Source organism: Nyctereutes procyonoides, unplaced genomic scaffold (assembly GCF_905146905.1).
Source record: "Nyctereutes procyonoides isolate TBG_1078 unplaced genomic scaffold, NYPRO_anot_genome, whole genome shotgun sequence".
Lineage (NCBI taxonomy): Eukaryota > Metazoa > Chordata > Mammalia > Carnivora > Canidae > Nyctereutes > Nyctereutes procyonoides.
In genome coordinates this window covers 80,377,113-80,391,752 of record NW_026575125.1, presented here as the reverse complement: position 1 = coordinate 80,391,752, position 14,640 = coordinate 80,377,113, and the positions used below count along the sequence as shown (strand labels likewise).

At 39.2% G+C, this 14,640-nt stretch overlaps 1 non-coding gene across 1 annotated transcript; it reads left to right on the top strand.

The window, feature by feature from the left end:
- The first annotated feature begins 14,172 nt into the window (after positions 1 to 14,172).
- On the top strand, positions 14,173 to 14,279 carry LOC129519041 (U6 spliceosomal RNA). The gene has a single exon (XR_008666338.1). It is a non-coding gene; the product is annotated as a U6 spliceosomal RNA (small nuclear RNA).
- Positions 14,280 to 14,640: the final 361 nt, after the last annotated feature.

The following is a 14,640-nucleotide window of genomic DNA, read 5'->3' as shown; positions in this document are numbered from 1 at the left end:
CCAGGATCGCGCCCTGGGCCAAAGGCAGGCGCCAAACCTCTGCGCCGGTGGCTCCTGTTTATGCAATCACCAGTTGATTGTAGGGATGGCATGATGACTAATAAAGCAGAATGAGGAATTTCCAAAGAAGGTGACAAATGGTTTTTTGAGTTCTAGGAAAAATTTGGGTTGAAAAGATAAGTGAAGCAATGAGATCGGGGAGAGTGGAGAGAAAGAGAGAATAACTGGATATATTGTTATAGTTTTGGCTTTCTCTGGACAGAGGAACCATTGGTGCTTTGGACTTCAAACCTTAATAGAGGCATGTTTATGATTCGTATAAAGAGGTCTGGAATGCCCTGGAGGAACTGCTTTCTTGGCTTGCCTGACAAATTTCCAGGGATATTGAAGTCATGTGTGCTTTATTAGTATATTAAAGATTAATGTTCAGGTTTATAGCATTATACAAATTGAAACAGAAAAGTTTACTTCATTTGTTTTCAAGAAGAAAAATAACACTTGCCAGGTTTGGGAGGGGCAGGAGTTGGAAAATGTTTTGACCCATTGGAGTCCAATGAGCTTTTCTCCCTTTCAGAGAAAAAAAAAATACTTGAAAGCCATACCTCCCATTAAAAGGGTGGAAATAACTTATCATTAAAAAAGATCGTTGATTAATGAGAAAGCAAGACGATCCAATAAGGTAATCATTTGCAACCTGTCAGTATCGAGTGGCAATAACATATCGAAAACATGCCACATTATTAAAAACTTCACCGGTTCCCTTTCTGGTGGTAAAATGACATCAAAATGAACAAGAGACCAAAGGAAAAAAAAATGAACTAGAGACAGAATGATTTTCAGCCCTTTGATACTGATTTCGCAGTGTTTTAATGTGTTTTAATCCTGAATTGCTTTCCTTTGCCACCCAGCAAGATTCAGAGTTCCTTCCTTCTGCTGCTGTTCTTTGGAATGTGCTCAGGGAATGTAAACTCATTTTAATATTGGCCTAAGTAAAACAGGATTATAAAGGTAAATCTGTGGCTCAAGTTCCCATAATGCATTTCAAAAGCAAATTTAAATTATTTTGGGATTATCTTGTTTTGGATAGCATTATTTCTACTAGCATAGTTAATCAGGAGTTGACAAATACATTTATGATGTAAACTTGAAGTCCCACCATTATTTTCTAGGTTTTAGTATGTTATCAAGCATTCATTCAGTGCTGGTGTAGGTGTTACCAGAGCATATGAAATACGATTCAATTTTTTAGTCGAGTCTCATTTAAACAAGAGCAAAGAAGAACATAGGACAACTTAAATAGTAACAAATGCCCCTAATTTCGGGCTTAGTATAATTGTTGATGTGGTAGTCATATGAGGCTTAATGTGGATGTTTCTAGAAAAGATATGAAATGTGGTGCATCATAATGGTTAGTAAGAAATCCCCTTTAAGTAATGCAGTGTGGTATATAGGAACATGTTTTTATATTAAAACAAAGTTGCAGGCTAAATTAGGTGAGATCCTTTCGAGCCTTAAATTTCTGTTCAAAGTATCTAGCTGATATTTATGCAAAATGCACTGATGCCCATTTTGCTGCAGATAATTGCATGCTTATGTGCACTCTCATGGGTAACTTACATAGATGCCTTTCGTCTTGTGTAAACTTGATAGATCCATGGAGCCTAAAATTTCCTAAACCCAGTGCTGACTGGAAAACTTAATATCTTTATTATCCTAGGGTATTTTAAAAACACCTTTCAATGTGGGTGAACAGCCCTATATAATGAGTTATGAGAAATAGCTACAAGTAGGTGGAAGGGGTGATGGAGACATTTGATGCTTCATCCACCTGCAAGTTTGTTACATTTTTAAAACCTCTGCTGGAAGAATAAATAGTTATATTGTATACTGCTGCTTTAATACCAGACCTTGTACTCCCAAGCCTACCCTGGGGGATGCTTTCCTCCAGATTCTTTGAGAGATTGGTTGTAATAAAACAATGTATAATCCTTTGATGTGGCCTGATCTTAAAGGAACACTAACATCCCATCATCAATTTCCTAACCATTTCTCCTCATCCATCCCCTCTCCAGTCTAGTGCCTTCTTCAATGTACCAGACCCCCTTGCTCTTGCCCCAGTCCCATTAGGCACCCTCTCAATAAGCAGAAGGCCAAGAGAGTAATACCAGACCTGCTTTTTATTAGCCAGATGAGGATTTCCACCAGATCTCCTTTACAGATATGACTTTGCTCTTTTCGAAGAAATTCAGAGACCAAGCTTGGAGATTCTCACCAAGGCTACTCTTAAATCCTTTGACTTGTGCCCCATAATCTGGTGAGGGCAGAGTCAAGCATGCAGGCAAAGAAAAAAAATTATCTTTGTCCACCCAGTGCCCTTGGCTCACTTGCTGACCCCACGGGGAGGCAATAGAATAGGGCAGGCACAAACAAAGTTGCCATCCACCAGAAATGTTATAGTGACAGCCTGAGGGCAAAAGGAGGACAGGTCCTTGCACTTTTGCGGGGCTCGGAGCTAGTTTGCGTCAAAGGTGGCTGGCACAGTTGGGCATGTCCGCGCCAAGCCAGTCTCCTCCATGCAGCTCTCCAAAACCACCAGTTTGATTTTGTTTCATTTTAGAACGGGGTGGGGGTGGGGGAAGCACTTTGCACTTTAATTCCGAAAGTAACTTTTTGTTTTGTCATCTTTTTCCCCCCCCAGAGTGATTACATTGCCACAAAAAAACACATTTTAGAAGAAAAATGATGCTTATGGAGTTTCATCTTTGTCTACTCCAGATCTGCCGAAAAGAAAGAAAATTCACAGGCTTCTGAATAGAAAACAGCCTGAATTTCTAAAAGCCGACAAACGGATGCTGGCAGGTGAATGATCCTAACACTGATCATTTGTACTGCTGCCTTATGGATCAAGTAATTTTGAATCAAGAAATTCACACTATACTTTGTTTTTATTTTCTGCTTTCCTCTCCCCCAACCCGACAAGTCTCTTTGAAAGGAAACAAACACTATAAAAGGAAGCCTCTCATAACTCTTTCCTTTCCCTTTTTTTTAAAAAAGTTACTTACATATGTGTAAATGTGGCCAACACCAGTTTTACCAACATATGATACTTAGATTTAGTTTCGAAGCTGAAAACCCCTTAAACAGGAGCAGAAAAAGAAAGAAGTTATGTTCATGAGAACATAGGTATGATCTGGAATCTTTCTTCTGAGTAGTATATACATAAAACATTTCTTGATCAAGGAGTTAAATGTTAACTGGACTGATACCTTGATGGGACATATTCAATATCTTAAAAAGACAGGACCAAAGGGCAGATTGTCTCAGTTTTTGCTCGTTAACAAAACTATAACATTCTGTCCGCATTAAATGTCAACTGAACTTATATCTTGAATGAACATTTTCAACTCTTTAAAAAAGGCAGAACCAGGGAACAGATTATCTGCTCACACATAATACTGCAATGTTCTGCCTGCAAATCAATTGAGCATTTCCAAAACAATTTTTTTTTATTTTTGAAACCTACATTTTCCACCTTAAAGAAGCAAAGTTATTCCAAACTTCCTCACAAAGCCCGTCTCTGCCTCGCTGGGCCTCCCCCTCCCCCTCTGCCCCCCCCCCCCCCCCCCCCGCCCTGAGTGACCTCCCCTCCCCCCCATTCTTCCCCTCTCGCTGGCTCTCTGATGGACCCATATTTTCCCTCCTATGCCCAGGGCTCCTATAAAGAGATCAGTTTCCCATATTCAAGAAATTAGTGTATATGCATCAGTCAATATTCGGAGTAAAACAAGCCAAAAAGAACCTCTTATAAGGTCTTGTTTTCCTTTGGATAATGAGCCTCTATAAGATGTGTCAAATTTTTTTAAAAAATCAGAGCAAGCTTCCTCCTCCTGTTTTTGCTTGCCTCTGATGGAAACTGAATTAAGATTTTAGGAACCTGGACCTTTGAGAACATGGCACTAACAGGTGGTGATCACAGAGGATAGGTACAAAGGTCTTGAAGCTTGCTTAGAGCTTTGTTACGTGGTGGCACACAACTCACCACTTGTGCCGTCACTGGCAAACCTCACCATATCACAGATGGGTGTGAGTGTCCATATAGTTGTGCAAGTGCTAGTGCGTGCGCGTGCACACATGCGTGTGGACGCACACCTTCGTGTACCTGTGTACATGTGATTGTAGGTGTACCTGTTGTCTGTAACTCTGTTAACAAAAAAACAAATCGCTTCGCATTTAATGTGCCACTTTGCAGTAGTGTAATATTGACCTGAAGTTCTTTGCTACTCGATTTTGACATCTTTGAGTGTGTACTCCTATCTTCAAGCCGGCTTCTAGTACATGTGGCTACACTAACTTTTTTGCAGAACCGAGTTGACTTTTGTTGTTTTTCCTTGCCTACCAACCAGAGGGATGGAGGGGGCTCTTTTTTTCCCTTGAGAATGGCGCTGAGGAGAGGATGGAGCTGCAGTCCCCAGTCGATGAAGGAGTGCCTGGGGACTGCAAGAGCAGTGAGTTTCATCAGTTCCTTTCAGACTCTTCTCTTTTCCCCACCTAATTGAATAATGCAGTGTGGCTTTTGTCCATTATGGTAACAGTGCACTCTCTACATAGGCAGCCTTTCTGCAAGCCTTCTGTCACCATTTTTATTGTCAAGTAAGTTTTAAGTCACAATCGTTCAGAATTATGGGAAGAAAAGATGATTTGGGGGAAAATGCTATATTGCTTTTTTTTGTATATTAGGTTCAGGGGCTGCCAGCAGACAGGGTACAGCACAGATGTTAACACTTGCTGAATAAATAAATGGGAAACCTCATACACAACAGTACACACAAGTAGTCACAGGTACAAATAGTCACAGGTACAGCATAACAAATATGCAATTTCTTTGACACTACTTCTTAGTTTACAGACACAACTAATTTATTCAGTATTGTGCTGGAAGAATCCTTTTGGAATATGTGTACCAACATATCATGTACCTTCCAGCTACCAGATTATGCTGCTGTTCAGAAAAAACAGTGATGGAACGATTTGTGTGTGTGTGTGTGTGTGTGTGTGTGTGTGTGTGAGTGACCTCTACATTTAATTTAGTATCAGACAAAGTCACTTGGTCAGTAAAAACTAAAACTTGACAGTTGCAGTGGCTCATTACATTTGCTTTTTCTGCTTTAAGATCTGCTTTTGAGTTGCTCTGGCTTTGTCTTCCATTGTAAATACTCTTAGACTCTCATTTCTTTGTAAACATCTCATTTGCAGTTTTGGGAGACAAATTTGCAACTTTGTATAGTGTTTATATATATATACAGATATATCTGACTTGCCCTTCTATAGAGCTACTCGCAATAAATGTGTCCATGAAAGTTATGTGTGGAGACTCATTTTTCCTAATAGCGTCATCCCTACTCCATTTTAAGTGTATTTTTCTGTTCTGTGGCAGCACTGGCTGCATTTTTCAGGAAAAGTCATTGGAATAACTTTGGGTTTGGGCAAAAGTTATTAAGCTTAGAAAGTTTAGAAACACATGAGGCTTTCCAATGGTGTTAATACATTAACTCTTGATTCTCCAAATCTGGAGGTGGAATTAGTGTACAACTTACCAGAGTTTTCATGCTGACCATGATGTATGAATTATATACTGAATCGACTACTCAGTGAGGTGAGGTAATGATTTACAGTTTTCTTTTGTCCCCTTCCTTTGCCACTTACTCTTGCCCTTTCATCGACTCTTTTTATTTACAGTTGACCCTTGAACAACACAGGGCCCCAACACCCTGCACCGTCTAAAATCCACATATGACTTCTGACTTCCAGAAAGCTAACAGCTGATAGCCTACTGTTGACCGGAAGCCTCCCTGATGACATAAACAGTCCATTAACACATATTTTGAATGTTATATGTATTATATACTGTATCCCTAGAAAAGAAAATATTATTAAGAAACTCATAAAGAAGAGAAAACAGATTTATGGTACTGTAGTGTACTTATTTTTAAAAAGAATCTGTGTAAAAAAAAGAATCTGTATAACTGGACCTGCCCAGTTCAGGCCTATTTTTCAAGGGTCAAATATACATATTTTTAACCATGGGGAAGGCAAATGTGAGTACAAAGAAAATACACCAATGAACAGAAAACATTTTTGCACAAATGGAATAGATAAGTATGGGTGGATCGAATATCAAGAACATATTAGTAAATTGTCGGCCTTATCAGAAACCAAAGATTTATTTTTTTATTTTTTTTAATTTTTATTTATTTATGATAGTCACACACACACACACACAGAGAGAGAGAGAGAGAGGCAGAGACATAGGCAGAGACATAGGCAGAGGGAGAAGCAGGCTCCATGCACCGGGAGCCCGACGTGGGATTCGATCCCGGAAACCAAAGATTTAAAGGAACACTAGAAAAAATAATTGCCTTCCTTGATTGTTTCCTTTACCAAATTGCCCTTGCCACACAGAAGGGTGGTGAAAGTTAGTAAGACTTTGGGACCAACACTTGACCAAGAATCAATGGGCATTGGAGGAGGGATCTGTGGAGTCAGATGGGGAACAGAGTAGGGAGTCAGTTCGCACATTATGTGCATAATCCACAAGCTATATTGTACATTTGCAGACAATTGAGTTCATTGTGCAACTTGACCGTACCGATATTCCAGACTTGTGTTTAAGAATACCACAACAGGAGGGTGTAATTAGACTGCCTTTATCATAAGAAAGTGTCCACAACAGAGACCATCTTTTTTTATATAAAGATTTTATTTATATTTATTTATTTATTTATTTATTTATTTATTTATTTATTTATTTATTTATTTATTCATTCATGAGAGACACACAGAGAGAGGCAGAGACAGAGAGAGAAGCAGGCTCCATGCAGGGAGCCCCACATGGGACTCAATCTTGGGACTCCAGGACCACACCCTGGGCCGAAGGCAGGCACTAAACCGCTGAGCCATCCAGGAATCCCCAAGACCATCTTTAAAAACAATTTATAGGGACGCCTGGGTGGCTCAGTGGGTTAACCATCTGCCTTTGGCTCAGGATGTGATCCCGGGCTCCTTGCTCAGTGGGGAATCAGCTTCTCCGTCTCTCTCTGCACCTCCTGCTCCCCTGCCCTCCACTTATGCTTTCTCTCTCTCAAATAAATATATAAAATCTTTTAAAAATACGTAAAAAACAATTTATATATTGGGGCATCTGGGTGGCTTAGTTTGTTGACCATCAGACTCTTGGTTTCAGCTCAGGTCATGATCTCATGCGTGTGAGCTCGAACCCCACCCCCATGACAGCATCAGGCTACTGCTCAATGGGGAGTCTGCTCTAAGATTCTCTCCCTCTGCCCCTCCCCCACTCACACATGTGCATGTGTGCACATTCTTTCTCTCAAATAAAGGATAAATCTAAAAACACCAATTTTATATATATTCATTTCCACATTTTAATGTCACAGATTATATATGAACTCTAACACTAGTTCTCACTTTAGGAGAGGCAATCTTTCTTTGTCAGGACACAGCCAGAATGTATTTTATTAATCCCAAACAGTCCCTCAAAGACATGGGCACATCTGTGCTTACCAAGACTACATGATCTCTGTATACTCGTTTGGTGATTCACATCTTAATGATACTTGAATTCCTCGAACAGTAGGCATAGTTAGTGTGGCTGCTTTAACAATAAGCAGAACTCATTATCTGGAAAGATCTACATTGTAGAGTGTCTGAACAGAACTTCAGCTGCTCCACTTCCCTAGTCTCATACATAGTACCCCCATGCTCACTATATAATGTGAAGTGGTATGTTTCTTTAAAGCATAAAATCTATCCAGAAGACTTATCAGGTAAAACATGCCTAAGTACACACTAGTTAAGCACCTCCAGTGACTGCTTAGAAAAATATTACTAGGTGCTAATTGAAACCAAAAGGCATCTTGGAAACACACCTAAATGCTTTTTTTTAATGTTTTGAAAACAAAACTGCCCAAAGGCAGAACCTGGAAAATATGAGTATGAGAATTTGGTAAACCAGATCAGGACCCCTAATTTATAAAATGTGCAAAATAGAAATTATGCAAAATCAGTGCACAAAATGAGGTTGAACTGTATTCTGTTTGAGAAAAACCAATTCATTTTTCTTCCAAGACATGCATGTTAATGGGCGCTGGTTTTCAGGCAGCTACCTTAAGTCCCATTTTGCTGCTTAAGTGTACTTCCGAGATAAGAAATGCAACTGAGCTGTACAAAATGAGACAACTTTCCTCCTGTCTCTTGTGCATGATAAATGCTAAAGCAATTAGGAACCACTGTTGCATGTTACATTGGAATTTGTCAGTAACATCAGTGGTGTGCTATATAAATGGAGGAAACTTATTTATAATAAAGTCCCAAGAACCTACAGAGGAGAACACTGGTTTAACTTACTATTAAAACATTTGGGTCCATAGAACTGAACTAGAAGCAATCCCCTCCTTGATTTTTCAATCTCAGAATATACATTACAGTGTCTTCTATTTGGCAATAATCTGAATTAGCATTTTGATAACAAAAGGAGCAATGAAATATTGCAATGGAAAGCAGGTTCTTAAATGTCTACAGAAAAATGTGAGACTTACAGTTCATTCTGTAACTCCAAGAAGCTTTTCAACATCTTTGCACTTTTCTGCATCATTTTCAGGGAATTAAATACATGTAGGCCTATATTAGTGCTCATATTTTTGTTACTATTTCTTTTAACTTTCTCCAAAGCAGTTTAGGAATCATCTACCTGACCTTGCTTTTTTTTATCATTTTTTTCTTCTTTCTGTGAGTTAGGATTATGCTCATTCTAGGAAGATGGGCAATATTAGTGGTGGTGCTTAGATGGCTCTGAGAATTATAGTTAAATATATCACATGAGTTACACAGTAGTTTTAACAACCCATGCAAGATGTAGATACTGCAAAAAACCTCTTTTGCAAGACTACCATGTCTTTTTATGAGGCTTTAAGAATGCTACTTGGTGAATATTGGAGTTGTCAGGGGTTCTCATCTGGTTCCATAGCACCTTAGAATACTATAGTTGACTCTTGGTTGGTATAGAGTTGACATTCTGGAATTGGGCTTAGAACTACAAGGGATCTTAGACATGGTGTAGATCAAGCCCTACCATGCTTCAAACTATTCATCTATTCACCCACTGCTCCTCCTGGAGAAATTATTTTAATCACCCTTCCTTGCTATTAAAGTCCTGATAAGGAGTCTGGTAGGAAGATAGGATAAAATGATTGGAAATATTTCTTCCTAGTCTAGAGTTTATGACCCATGATACTCCATGGAAAAATGAGAGTTTGCCACGTGGGATTTGAAAAGAGGATCTTCTCTTCTCCCTCCATGTCCTACTCCACCAAGAAATTCTTATTAGGGGATCCCTGGGTGGCTCAGCAGTTTAGCACCTGCCTTCAGCCCAGAGCATGATTCTGGGGTCCCAGTATCAAGTCCCACATAGGGCTCCCTGCATGGAGCCTACTTCTACCTCTGCCTGTGTCTCTGTCTCTCTCTCTCTCTCTCTCATGAATCAATAAATAAAATCTTTAAAAAAAAAAGAAATTCTCATTACACCAATGGTGCTCATAATATTTTGCTTTGTGGATTTAGAAATTTAAACCAATTTTCTACTTTCCCCACTTATGATAAAGTAATACTTTATCTTGCCAGAATTAATGAGAAAAAAAATCTTATCCGAAAGTCCAATTTCTAAATCACAACTGAGACAAAAGACCAACTTATCCTTGGGCAGCCCCAATGGTGCAGGGGTTTAGCGCCGCCTGCAGCCCAGGGCATGATCCTGGAGACCCTGGATCGAGTCCCACGTCAGGCTCTCTGTATGATGCCTGCTTTTCCCTCTGCCTGTGTCTCTGCCTCTCTCTCTCTCTCTCTCTCTCTGAATAAATAAATAAAATCTTAAAAAAGACCAACTTATCCCAACACAAATGACCATATTACAAAAGACATATCAGAAGACCCTACATTGAAAGCCTTATGTACCACATAGTAAACAAAATCCTCTAGAATGATTTTGCTGTACTATTATAGTGAATATATACCTGGACCTGGCACCAAGTCATTATTAAAAATGAGATATAAGACTTCCACTTTTGGCCAAGATAGACCAGATTTATTCTCCCATCTGAAAAAAAAAAAACACAAAATAACGACCCTTCAAAATATGAAAAAGGGTTTTCAAGACAGCAAACATTTACTACCCTGAGTACAATTTCAGGCCACGGTGCAGGCTGGGAAATCTAAGCCCATCCCCTGAATGAAAGAAATGGACCTCTAGGTACAAGGAGGCTGAGATAGCTAGAATTCATGAGCTGTAATCTCATAGAGGAAGGATCTTCACAGAGAACTCTAGAGATGTAGAGAGGGTCCTCCCTGAGCATTCAGCAGAATACTGATCACACCAAGCCTGGGAGGGAATTATCAGAGGCCATTGAAAAAAAACACCTGAAAGGATTAGAGGTAACAGTGCTTGGTACTTACACACAGGTGCAGAAGTAGGACATGTTCCTATCATCCAGAATGAAAAACCTCAAGATTTATGGGATACTGGATAGAATACTCAGAAGGATCTTGCCTCAGTATTGGGGAAAATAAGTCCTAAACTGAGCAATACTTACCTAAGGAATCTTACAAACAAGATTTGAAAGGAACAGCTTTTGAATAATTCAACTGTGTTCTAGGATAAAAAAAAACTAAAGAATGTTTATAAGATTACAAAATATCCAACATTCAACAAGCTACAATCACAATATCTGGAACCAAATAAAAAATTAGTAGGCATGCAAAAAAAAAAAAACAGATATATGACCCATAATGAAGAGTAAATTCTTCTATCCAGAAGTAACTCAGATGATACAATTAGTAGACATGGCCATTAAATAGTTTTTTTTTTAAATTTTTATTTATTTATGATAGTCACAGAGAGAGAGAGAGAGAGAGAGACAGAGACACAGGCAGAGGGAGAAGCAGGCTCCATACACCGGGATCCCGACGTGGGATTCGATCACGGGTCTCCAGGATCGCGCCCTGGGCCAAAGGCAGGCACTAAACCGCTGCGCCACCCAGGGATCCCCATTAAATAGTTTTTATAACATATATTAAAAAGTTAATTAGAGAAAGGGAATATATATAAATGACACAAATGGAACTGCTAAACATTAAAATAATAATTTTGGAGATGAAAAAGCACACTGGATAGGATGAATGGCAAATAAGATATTGTAGAAGAAAAGATTGTTCAACTTGAAGTCATAGCAATAAAGCCAATTCAAAATAAGACAAGGAAGAGAAGTAACAAAAATTAACAGGGCATTAGTGAACTGTGGGACAATTTCAAATGTGTTACTATACGTGAGTTAAGTCCATGCAAGGGTGGTGGTGGAAGGGGAAGATCAGAAAAATATTTTATTTTATTTTTTTTATAAATTAATTTTTATTGGTGTTCAATTTACCAACATACAGAATAACACCCAGTGCTCATCCCGTCAAGTGTCCCCCTCCGTGCCCGTCACCCATTCACCCCCACCCCCTGCCCTCCTCCCCTTCCACCACCCCTAGTTCATTTCCCAGAGTTAGAAGTCTTTATGTTCTGTGTCCCTTTCTGATATCTCCCACACATTTCTTCTCCCTTCCCTTATATTCCCCTTCACTATTATTCATATTCCCCACAGAAAAATATTTTAAATAATAAGGGACAGGGCTGCCCGGGTGGCTCAGCAGTTTAGCACTGCCTTTGGCCCAGGGTGTGATCCTGGAGACCCGGGATCGAGTCCCACGTCGGGCTCCCTGCATGGAGCCTGCTTCTCCCTCTGCCTGTGTCTCTACCTCTCTGTCTCTCTGTTTCTCATGAATAAGTAAATAAAATATTTGAAAACAAAAAAAAGTAAATAATAAGGGACAAATTTTTTTCAAATTTGGTGAAAACTATAAATCCACAGGTCCAAGAGCCTTAATAAATATAAAACCCAAGAAACACAAAGAAACTACACCAAAACACATCGTGATCACATTATATGTCAAGGAACAAAGATGACAGCAGCTTTCTCATTAGAAATCATGCAAGTGAGAAACATTTGAGCAACATCTTTACAGTTCTGATAGTATTTTTAAAAAGTCTATGCAGAATTCTAATCCCAGTGAAAACAGCTGTCAAAATCCATGGTGAGAGATTTCTGGGTGGCTCAGTGTTTGAGAGTCTGCCTTTGGCTCAGGTCATGATCCTGGGGTCCCAGGATCGAGTTCTGCATCAGGCTCCCTGCAGGAAGCCTGCTTCTCCCTCTGCCTATGACTCTGCCTCTCATTCTGTGTCTCTCATGAATAAATACATAAAATCTTGTTTTTAAAAATCCCATGGTGAAATAAGACTTCTTCAGATATATAACAACTGAAGGAATTCGGTGCCAGCAGACTGCTCTTTAAAGAAAGGAAGTTTCTAAAAAAAAATACAATAAAATAAAGAAAGGAAGTTTCTAGTGCTTGGAAAATTAAAGATTGAAATAGAGATCTACACAGAAGAATGAAGGAATTAAAAAGGAAACTATATGGATAAATGTATAAACTATTTTTCTTATTATTTATATGTCTTTAAAGGACACTTGAGGACATCAGTGGGAATATCAGGACCTCTGAAAATTCTTTCCCCTAAAAAAACCGAGGACAAGACTAACAAAAATGGTCAGAATCAACTTTTTTTAAAAATTTTTTTAATTTTTATTTATTTATGATAGTCACACACACACAGAGAGAGAGAGAGAGAGAGAAGCGCAGAGACATAGGCAGAGGGAGAAGCAGGCTCCATGCACCGGGAGCCGGATGTAGGATTCGATCCAGGGTCTCCAGGATCGCGCCCTAAGCCAAAGGCAGGCGCCAAACCGCTGCGCCACCCAGGGATCCCCAGAATCAACTTTTTAGAACTCTGAAAATTAACCAAAGACTTGCAGCAATCTAGGAACTGTTGACTCAAGAACAAAACAAAACAAAACAAAACCAACAAAAATCAATTGAATCTTGGTAAGAAAACTGACCTTTGTGGTGTTTTAGCTTGCCCTATTCCCACCTTCCCATGCCCAGCTCTGCGGTAGCCTGGAATACTAATAGCCCTCAATCACTGAAAACCAACCACTTGGCAGCCACTGGAGTGGGCAGAAAAGGGTAGGAGCTCCTTTAAAGCTTCCTTCGCAAATTACTGCTCTTATTGATCTGTTTGGTGGTTCCTGGGATTAACACGTTTACAAAGCTTGTCTATATTTGACCTAACACAGAGGTGTACCAGTGCCAACAAACTTTTCCCTGGGGGCATTTGTTAAAACCAATCCGTATCAGTTGTTTAATATTGCAACTGCCTCAAACTGCAGATAACAGTTGAGATAAACAATAAGCTTACTAAAAATCTTAAAATGAAAATCTGGAAGATGTGATGTCCATAGGCTTTAAAAAGCCCTTGGAATGTCTTTGTGGACCTAGAAGGAAACGAACAGGTATAGTGATGTGAGCATGTTCAAGGCTGTGCACATGCTCATGAAAGACCTAGAAGACTCAAAGTTCTCACTGCTGCCTGACTGGGAGGATTCTAGACAAGAAGCAAGAGAAGGCTAAGAGGTGGTTGTGAACTGCCTGGCTAAGAGTTGAAGCTGTACCCCAGTGAGCTCATAGAGCCACTTGGAGATGACTGGGAGATTTACTGGTTCCAGGCATTTAAGAAAATCTCTGTAAAGTAATTATCTGGACACTAATCTAAGTGAGGAGAGACTTTAGTGGCCACACATGATAAAAAATACAAATTTTTATAGATTTAGTACAGTAACATCATTCAACAAACAAATAAGCAACAACAACAAAACCTTTAAAGGAGCATTTGATATGCAAAGCCCTCACATTATTAAATTTCCAATTTTCAAGAAAAAAATTATGAGACATACAAAGAAGCAAAAAAGTATGGCCCATATACAGGAAAAGAAGTAGTCAACAGTAACAGTTCCTTGAGGAAGACTTGACTTTGGACTTAGGTAGACAGGTACTTTAAATCAGCAATTTCTGTTTTCTTAAAGGTAAAAGAAGCCATGAGAATTATGCCTCATTAAAGAGTGAATGTTAGTACAGAGATATAAAATATTTAAAAAAGAACCAATATGTGTGCTCCCTTTGGCAGCGCGTATACTAAAATTAGAATGATACAGAGAAGATTAGCATGGCCCCTGTGCAAGGATGACAAGCAAATTCATGAGGCATTCCATGTTTTTAACTGGAATTTAAATAAAAACTGGGTGTCATGCTATATGTTGGCAAATTGAACTCCAATAAAAAAAAATTAGGAGTATCCCTGGGTGGCTCATCGGTTTGGCACCTGCCTTTGGCCCAGGGTGCGATCCTGGAGTCCTGGGATCGAGTCCTGCATCGGGCTCCAGGCATGGAGCCTGCTTCTCCCTCTGCCTGTGTCTCTGCCTCTCTCTCTCTCTCTCTCTCTCTCTCTCTCTGTGTGTGTGTGTGTGTGTCTATCATAAATAAATAAATAAATAAATAAATAAATAAATAAATAAATAAATAAATAAATGTTTTTAAAAAATTTTAAATAAAAAAACTAGGAGAAAAAGAAGAAAAAAG